The sequence below is a fragment of the Cupressus sempervirens genome, chromosome 1 (genome assembly GCF_028749045.1).
Source record: "Cupressus sempervirens isolate cs-2001-9-10 chromosome 1, ASM2874904v1, whole genome shotgun sequence".
NCBI lineage: Eukaryota > Viridiplantae > Streptophyta > Pinopsida > Cupressales > Cupressaceae > Cupressus > Cupressus sempervirens.
In genome coordinates, this window is record NC_143118.1 from 587,708,607 (window position 1) to 587,717,638 (window position 9,032).

Sequence of the window (9,032 nt, forward strand, 5' to 3'; positions counted from 1 at the left end):
GACCAAATCATTGTTTTGGGGGGCAAATAAGGATATCGGATCCCACTTTTTTCTAATTCCCATTCCCATTCGGCAGACCCAAACAATGGATATGAGAATCTTGAGAATTTCGTATTCTAACTCTAGCTCTAATCCACAAGCCAAACGAGCCCTAAGGAATACATAACACAACCCAACGTAGAGTTATAGAGAAGATCTTTGCATAAATGCAAGTAGAATATAGCTCAAAGGTGTAGTGGAAGATAAGGGTTTTCCTTGGATGAAGAAACATTCTTAAAATTTGTAGAAAAAACTCAGTCTTATAAAAGAAACCGTCATTCGATAGGTGTAAACAAGGCACACATATACACAAGGCACACATATACCAAGAATATCAATGGCTTTGACATGCTTGTTAGTAGACTTAATAAATAGAAGGTCTTTGAATATTCATAGTGATCCTCATAATTTTCACAAAGACCTTGAAATTAACCTTTCCGTTAATAGTAGCTGCCAATTCATCTAAGAAAACCCAAAAATGTGAAGTACAAGGTAAATTGATTTTTAAGGTTAGAGAACACTATCTTATTTGTTGGCTTTCAAAATGCTATGCAATCTAGGAATAAGTCCACTAGTATATGTATTACGAATTTTTATTAAGAAATATTTTGCTTGTGAATTCTTTCTTTTTAAAGAACTATTTAGATTTCTCACTTTCAAATTGTTATTAGATTTCATCCACTCCTTTCTTATAAATAGTGTAAGGTGTTATCCATCTATCCATTTCATATCTAACACTCATAATCCACAAAATTATTCCATAAAAATTGTGAAAGCTTCATTCACAAAGTCCACGAGATCTACTCACCAATGAGTGAATTAAAACAAAATATATCAAATCAAATTCCAAATCGTGTTACGCTGGAACACCCAAAACAAAAAGTGTTTTTGGAATGTACAAGAATACAACAGAGGAAATAAAATGGACTAACAAGGCAGAAAACAACAAAGCAGGCTATGGAAATAAGAATATTATCTCAAATACAAAATACTCTTAATTTTTCATATAGGCTTCAAAACAATCTCAGACTACAGAACCTCTTGTTGTTAGGATCTCCACTATTATAAAAACTTCCATTACCAAAATGGATAGTCTATGATCTCATGATGCAAGATCCACACTTGTAGTTGATATGATATGCAGGGGCGACGAGACTCGAGAACATCTGAAACTAATTATAAGCAAAGCAAATTAAGTTCTTCCTATGCCCATATTAATAAGGGAAAGCTTCAATCAAATGCGGCAATGATGGAATTGCGATGAAATTGTAACGAGGAAATCCTGCTTCCACTAAGACTTTCTTCCACTCCTCTTCACTTCTGTCTCTCCCACCATGACTAGTGAACGTAAGCTTTGTAAGATCATACGCAAAACCCAAACTTGGATCCAACTCTGTCTTCTCTCCGGCGTCCAGAACAACATCCGCAATTATCACCTTCCCACTATCTGGAATCGCCTTTCTGCACTGCTTCAGAATCTTTACAGAGTCCTCGTCCGACCAATCATGCAAGATCCACGGCAAATTTTCCAGAAAAGAAATAACATTGACAAACCCATTTAAAAAATTATAAATTAATCCCCTTCTGCATAGAAAAATCAAGCAACAAATTCGACAATTCACCGACCTTCATGAATACAGCGTCCCCGTTTGGCACCGCTTCAAGCATGTCTCCGCCCACATTTTTAACCCCTGAAAAGAAAAACCCAAAAAAACTATTAAACCAATCGGAGAAAAATGGAGGCCGTATAAGCCCAAACCTGAAGGATAAAATCATACCGGGGAATTGGAGAGCCGTAACTATGACATGGGGAAGATCGTAATTGATGCCTTCACAATCTCTGCAACATCCGCCCCTGTGCGGCCTGCGACGTCCACCAAGGAATTCAAGCCCTTAAAACCCTCGTATTTAGACAAGATGGCTTTTATCACGATTTTGTTCATGCAGTCCCACGATTGGTAAAAGAGGTCCCTGTGATGAGGCTGCGCCGCCATGAAGTCCCCGTAATGGCGCCCGTGGGATTTCTCGAAAGCCACGCCGCCCTCGAGAACGCACTCGCTGAGATGATGGCACTAATTGTGACCGACGGCGCCGCCGCGCCGCCTTTCACGAACCACTTAGAAGCCGGCGTTAGCCCGTATTTCAACTCAACGGCCACTTCGGCCCTGAAGAAATTCTTGGCGACGAGGAAGCCCAGGATTCTGAAGAGGCAGTCGACGTCGCCTTTTCGCTGGGAAGCTCCGCCGCGATTTGGGAGAGGGAGAGCGTTGCTTTGGGGCCGTGGCGCGCAATGATGTCGGGGATTCCCAGCAAAACGACGGATTTCACTACCAACGAGTCGACAAACGCCAATTTGTGTATCTCCATGCCTCCGCTTGCCCGGCGAGCTGTTCTTCCTCGCTCTCGAACATTTCTTCATCCATACTTCCATACTTAATTTGTAATTTAAAATTAAGGTTATGTTGAAATAGCAAGAAGAAGAATGAATAAAATAAGAGAATTTTTTTTAAAGAAATAGATAGATAAAGAGGAAGAGATATAAGGAGATAAATGAAAGCAATATATAAGTCCTTTGATGTTGGATTATCAATTCATAATTTTAAAAGCAGTAATTAAAAAAAAGCTTTTCCATTAACATTTGTAAATGGAAAAAACTAAAACTTATGAAATACGTAGAAAGAGAATTAAACTATATGAAAATTATTCGTAGTTAATAAATTTTTCTTACATTGAAAACTTTATGAAAAATAAAATTCAAAAAATAAATCATTATTTATATTTGTTGTTTTTTCTATAATTATAAATATGATGTAATATTTAATACTATCATATATTACATTATAAATAAGTAAACATTATTAGATATTGAATTCATTAAAAAAATAAAAATGTTGAAGTTTTAATTTTAAAGTAAAAAATATATTACCATTTTCAAAAATAAAAAATAAAATAAAAAAGATGAGTTAATTTATTATTATTATATTTCTTAATTTTTATATTTATTTTAATGATAATTATTAAATATAAAAATATTATATTAATTAATAAATTAAAAATGAAAAATTAACTCAAATAATTATGATATTTATCTCACAACATGAGTAGGGAATATAAAATTTATAATCCAATTTGTTATTTTTATGATGAGAGATTATAACATTATGCTAACTATTTATGAAAAACAAATTCATAAAATTAAAAAAAGGTTTTTTATTCCTATTCTTCCAATAAAATCATTAAACATAATTGTATTTAAAAAGGTTATTGTATGTTAAAAATAATCTCGTATATTAAATGGCGAGCTTATAAAAAAAAGGCATATTGGAAAAGGTTGAAAAAAATTGATTAAACTCAAAAAATCCTTGCAGTATCAATCAAGTAACAAGTATTTTCCCTAATAAGGAAAGTATAGACACATAGAAAATTGCGACCATCTCCAAATCTTGGAATAATTGACACCCAAAATCACCTTTTGTAAATAGTAGCAATGGATTTTCTATTTTATTTACAATTCTGGTAGAAAGAAATGGATAGAGGAATGTATCATTCAAATCCTTAGGAAAACTACACGAAGCTAGGGATAAGGAAATTCACAAAACAGAAAACAATTAGATCAAATATCCTCCTAATTTAGAAAAAGATGGGTATATGATTGGAAACAAGTGATAAAAATAAAGGCCAGCATGGAAATGTATTGAAAGAGAACATGCTTAGGTCTTCAAAACACTAAGGATGATGTGCAACTTAAACATTCGAGGTTTTTCTTCAATAAAACTAAATATGCAAGGAATCTAACATTGTATAAGGATTTGATAGTATCCAAGCAGAAGAATGAAGATCTAAGCCTTTGTAGTAAGCCTTGACCTGAAATTGTTTCACAAACAAATAGTATCCCCTTAGGTATTAAAAAACATAGTAGTTCATTTATATCATTTTTTAGGTTTCCCAAGACCGTTAACTACAACCCAAAAGCTCATATTCTTCCCCATAAAAGACCATTGGAAAAAAAGGATAAAAGAAAGTGCGTAGAGATTTCTAACAATCCTCCAACTATAAGAACCCTAGAAAATCAAGAACACTATCTAGACATCCAGATTATAAGTGGTTGACATAGAAAGGATAGATGGTTGGAGTGCTTAAAGCTAGGTGTATACACATACTTGAGTGGACTAGAAAAGATAATGTCAAAACTGGTAAGAAAATTAGAAAGGATTTGTTAGTATCAAGTAAGTATTATAACTTATTCTAACTATTTATTGTATTTACATTGCGTAAGAAAATATATTAGGAATAAATTGGTCTCAAATTTGTATTTCTTTTATAAAGGTTACTGAGTAAAATTTTTAGCTTGGGAACCCAATTGGAGTAAAAACAATATTAGGAAATATTTTGCACTTAACTAAATTAAATGTAAAAAATTATACAAATCCTCATAAAAATTGGTAAATCTCTAGGAAATTTGATTGGCATCAAATCAGATTTTGACAAATCTAGTATTATCACGTTTTTAGTGGATATAGAATTAGGAAAAAAGCTATTTAACAAAAAAAAGATCATAATAAACAAATCCATATATGAACAATTGTTCACAAAATCTAAAGGAGTAATTAATGGATTCATTAAACCCAATCTCAATCTAGAACATAAAATCACAAATATTAAACAAGAATTAATATGGGACAAAAAAAAGAAAGAGAAACAAAAAGACCACATAGAAAATACACAAAATAAAGAAAGGAACTCAAGAAGAAGTATCAAAAGAGAAATAAAGAAAATTATGGAAGAGGCTAAGGGTATCAATAGTAAAAGATATTTTAGAACAATAAGAGGTAATTCATATAGGTATGAAGGCTTCAAAAGAGATGGAAAATGGGGTTCATAAAATATTGGACATTCAAAGTAAAATTACAACATTTAAATAGTGTGGATTATGTCAAGGAGAGAACAAATTTTTAGAAGAGCTTGAAGACAACCTAAAGAATCTCACTTGACTAACCCATGATATTCAACTCATGAAATTTGATATTGATGACCAAATAGTATTAGGAGATCAATTGCATAGAGAGCATGGGAAGATAGACATTCATGAAAACAAAGAAGAGGAAGTTAACAATCTAGAAAACAAAAAAGAAGATGAAAGGTCTCCAAATAGTAGAAGGGAAGAAGGAACGAATAAGAAATTGAGAAAGGAAAATGAAAGTCGGGGAAATTCTAAATTCTCAACTCATATAGAAAACCCAAGGAAAAAAAATTAGGGCATATCAAGAAATTTTTTTGAGAGTCTAACTAAGGAAACACAAATTCAAGAAAAGGATGATAAATAACTCTTAAAAAGGATATATGAAGAGGGTAACAAAGACCAGACTAAAAATGATGAGATAGAAGAAAAAAAGAACTATAAAAAAAGATAGAGCAACAACCACACAATCTAAATAATAAGGTTAGGAAGATATCATACCTCCAGTAGATTTAGTACATTCAAGTAATGCAATCATCTAAAAAAAGACTAAGAAAAGAATACACAATTTTTGGCAAACTCCTGATAATGGGAAAGACCTCTTTGAAGACAGTGAAAAAGAGGAACAAATGATATCTAAGAAAATGAATGAATCAAAGGAACACTTAATACCAATGGAGGTTAACACCTACATTAAGAAAATAAATCTAGAAGATCAAAACAATTGTGAAGAAACAAGGAATAAAGAGGATAGATATTTTGGAAACTATCAGATATGGGAAGAATTTGGGGTTCTAAATGAATAAGAACAAAATATTAAAGAAAAAGAGATAGAACAACAGTTTGAAGAAATCAAGGAACAAGATAATGAGGCAACGGAAATAGAAGAACATATATTTAAGGAAGTAGAAGAAGAGGAGGAAGAGGTGATAAAAGAACTGAACTGATATAGTATCAATAATGCACAATAGTATATGGAGAATCTAGGTATATCAATCAACTAGGTGTTGACATAATAGTCAAGTTTGTTATTAGTGACATACACTTATTTAGATTGTAAGTATCTATCGAGATTATTGTACAGTTAACAATGTTAACCAAGCATTTTAGTTGTCATCGAGTTCTATAGTTGCTACTGAGTCCTTTGGAAAAAATTTAGTTTATCCTAAGTAGTTACAACTATTGTGAAGATCAACAGTGTAAATCGAGAATCTCTGTATATGCCAAGTTTACTAGTGCAAATCGAGTTGTGCAGTGCTTACCAAGTTTGCAGTTGATATAATGCAAGTATAGTGTTAACTGAGCTACTTAGTGTTAACCAAGTGATTTAGTTTAACCCAAGCTCATAGTAGAAGCATTGACCAAGCGAGGCAGTGTGAATCGAGTGATTTAGTTTATATGCTGAGTTTCATAGTATTCACCAAGTCACTAGTGCAAATTGAGTTTCAAAACTACTTGGAAGTGATCAGTATGGACTTAGCTTCTATGTCTACCGAGTGCATGATGATGTTGAACATTGACACTGGATTTCGAGTATCAGAACCTCACTGAATTAGTCTTTAGAACCCAAGTGTCTACACTTGAGTTGACTTTGTAATATTTGTGTAAACTAGCATTGTGGTCGACTTTGTAATTATATAACTAGATTGATATATATGTAATGTATTGTATCATATCCAAGACATCATCGAAGGAATGAAATGTCATCAAATATAATTAGACAAAAGAAAAAAGGAGTGAATTGCAAAGGCTACAACAGTATAAGGAGCAACAAAGATATACCTATCATAGCAAGATGATTTATACACACAAAGGAATCTCATTCAGTAAACCAAGTTGCAGATAATAGTATCATGGATAATTATTTTGATGCATTCAAGGAGAAAATCAATAATAGATTTTGAATCCCCAAGAAACTAGTAGAGGATTATAAGGATGATGTTTGTTTTATGGTAGATAGTGATAAGGTATATGTTCAGGCAGTTAGGCCTAGAATTGCATGGGTGGAACCTCTTGGATATGAGGTTAATATAGTTGAAATAAAAGATATTATTGAGGTACTAATAAATGAACCAATTGATCTTAAGGTAGCTTATTTTGGCACATATGATGAAGCCAAGGCCAGGATAGAACTGGAGATTAAGATCCCTTAGGTGGTAAATAAAGGCAAGAAAAGAATTACCAAGTTAAAAATAAGTTCTACTCTTTTGTTAACTAAGGGAAACAGTGAGGATGAAGAAGCAGAGGATGAGGAAAATTCAAGGAGGAAGAGCCACTAAAGAAAATGGGCAAGGTAATCATTACCAATCCTACTAAATCATCCATTGCAGTATTCACTAGAAGATCCTCCAAGAAGAAATCAAACAAGGAAGGAGGAGACATAATATTCAAGAAACCTCCACCCACCTTCCAAGATAGATTGAAGGATTTGCAGCCAGGGGCTGACATAACCAACTTCAAGGCATTGAAGTATGAGATTAGGATTAAAGAAGAGCATAAGAAAATTGAAGATCTGTTGATGGATAAAATGGGTAAGTGGAAATACTCACCTAATCATCTTACACTTTAGATTCCTAGTGTTTTTATGGATAAGATCAAGCCAAGATGGGAATTTACTAAGAAAATTGCTAAAGATATCTATGAGAAAACCCTGAGGCAACTTATGCCAAGCTTAACTGACAAGGAGGTGAAAGAATCTATGAAGAAGAATGAAGAAAAACTAACCTTGAAATTCAACACCTGTCTGGTATTGATGAAGGACATTGAGCATATTGTCAGGAATGCCACAAATACATCAAAAAATATTTATCTCCTTCACAAAAAAAATGATTTTGTTGTTGATGTAAAAGATGATGATGATGGTAAGGAAGAAAAGGATGAAGAAAAAGATGATGAAGATGTAATTTATTTTGACAATGTAATAGACAAAGAGGAATAGGAGCAAGAGGCTACTAAGGAGGATACAAAAGATATTGAGGAAACTGATCCAATTAAGATTGTTGTAGCAGTTATAGCTTGAATTCCTCACTCTCCAATTAAAATATTGACAACATCAAGCACAAAGACAACCTCATCAGGATTGATGGTGACTAGCACTGCAAGCACAAGCATCCAATCAATCCTTGCACCAGTCCAGCTCAACACAACATTAACTAAAGTGACCTCCACTTCATTTATCAAGCTGAAATTCTTCCCTCTTCAACCATGTTGGATACATCAATTTTGGACACAAAATTTTTGGATACATCAATTTTGGATACTACAAGTATTTGTACCGCTAGTTCAATGAATGCAGTATTTGTGACAAGTCCTACTATTTCTACTATTGTTTCTATTCCTAGTAAGAAAGAAATAAGTGCAAAGAAAGTTGAGACCAAGCCTCAACCAAGCACAAAATTTTTTAGTAAAGGGAAAGAAAAGGAGGATGATATAGATCTTGAGGAGAAAATTGTGATTCCAAATTGGGACATTTCCAAACTCAATCTAGATAAGATGCAGATCGTTGGTGAACTTCTCCAAAAGAAAGCCAAGCAGAAGAGGCTTAGAGAAGAAAGAGACAAGGAATTCAAAATAATTAAGGATGCCAAGAATATTTTGGTAGAAGCCCTAAGTATAGAGGTTGACAATTCTCAACAAATTTTCTATCAATTAGTAGAGGCAGTTAAGAAGTATAATGAAGATGTAGATGGACAAGACAAGCTAGTACAAAAGTCAGAGAAAAAGTTTGAAAATAAAGTGTTAGGGCACATTGCTCAACAAATTGTCATTTACCAAGTAGAATTATCTACTATTTTGGGTTCTCTAGAAACTTCATGTACAAATGTATCATTACTTTTTGGTAAGTTATGTGATGTTTGAAATTTTACAAAAGAAATAAAGGACAAATTGTCCAAGATAGATGAAGATCTCAAGGAAAATGCTCAACAATTGTTTCTTGACTCAAGTTCAAGCTCTGCACATTTCAAAAGGATTAGGTTTTTGATAGATATGTAGGCAGAATTGCTTAAAGAAGAAGCAAGAATCATATCTACATTGG

General features: G+C 33.0%; 1 pseudogene across 1 annotated transcript; it reads right to left on the bottom strand.

Annotated features, from left to right (window-relative positions):
- Positions 1-1,011: 1,011 nt before the first annotated feature.
- On the bottom strand, positions 1,012-2,462 carry LOC149578786 ((R,S)-reticuline 7-O-methyltransferase-like; annotated as a pseudogene). Its single transcript, XR_016356349.1, has 3 exons — positions 1,818-2,462; positions 1,666-1,730; positions 1,012-1,556 (listed from the first exon to the last, which is right to left on the bottom strand). The product of XR_016356349.1 is annotated as a (R,S)-reticuline 7-O-methyltransferase-like (transcript).
- Positions 2,463-9,032: the final 6,570 nt, after the last annotated feature.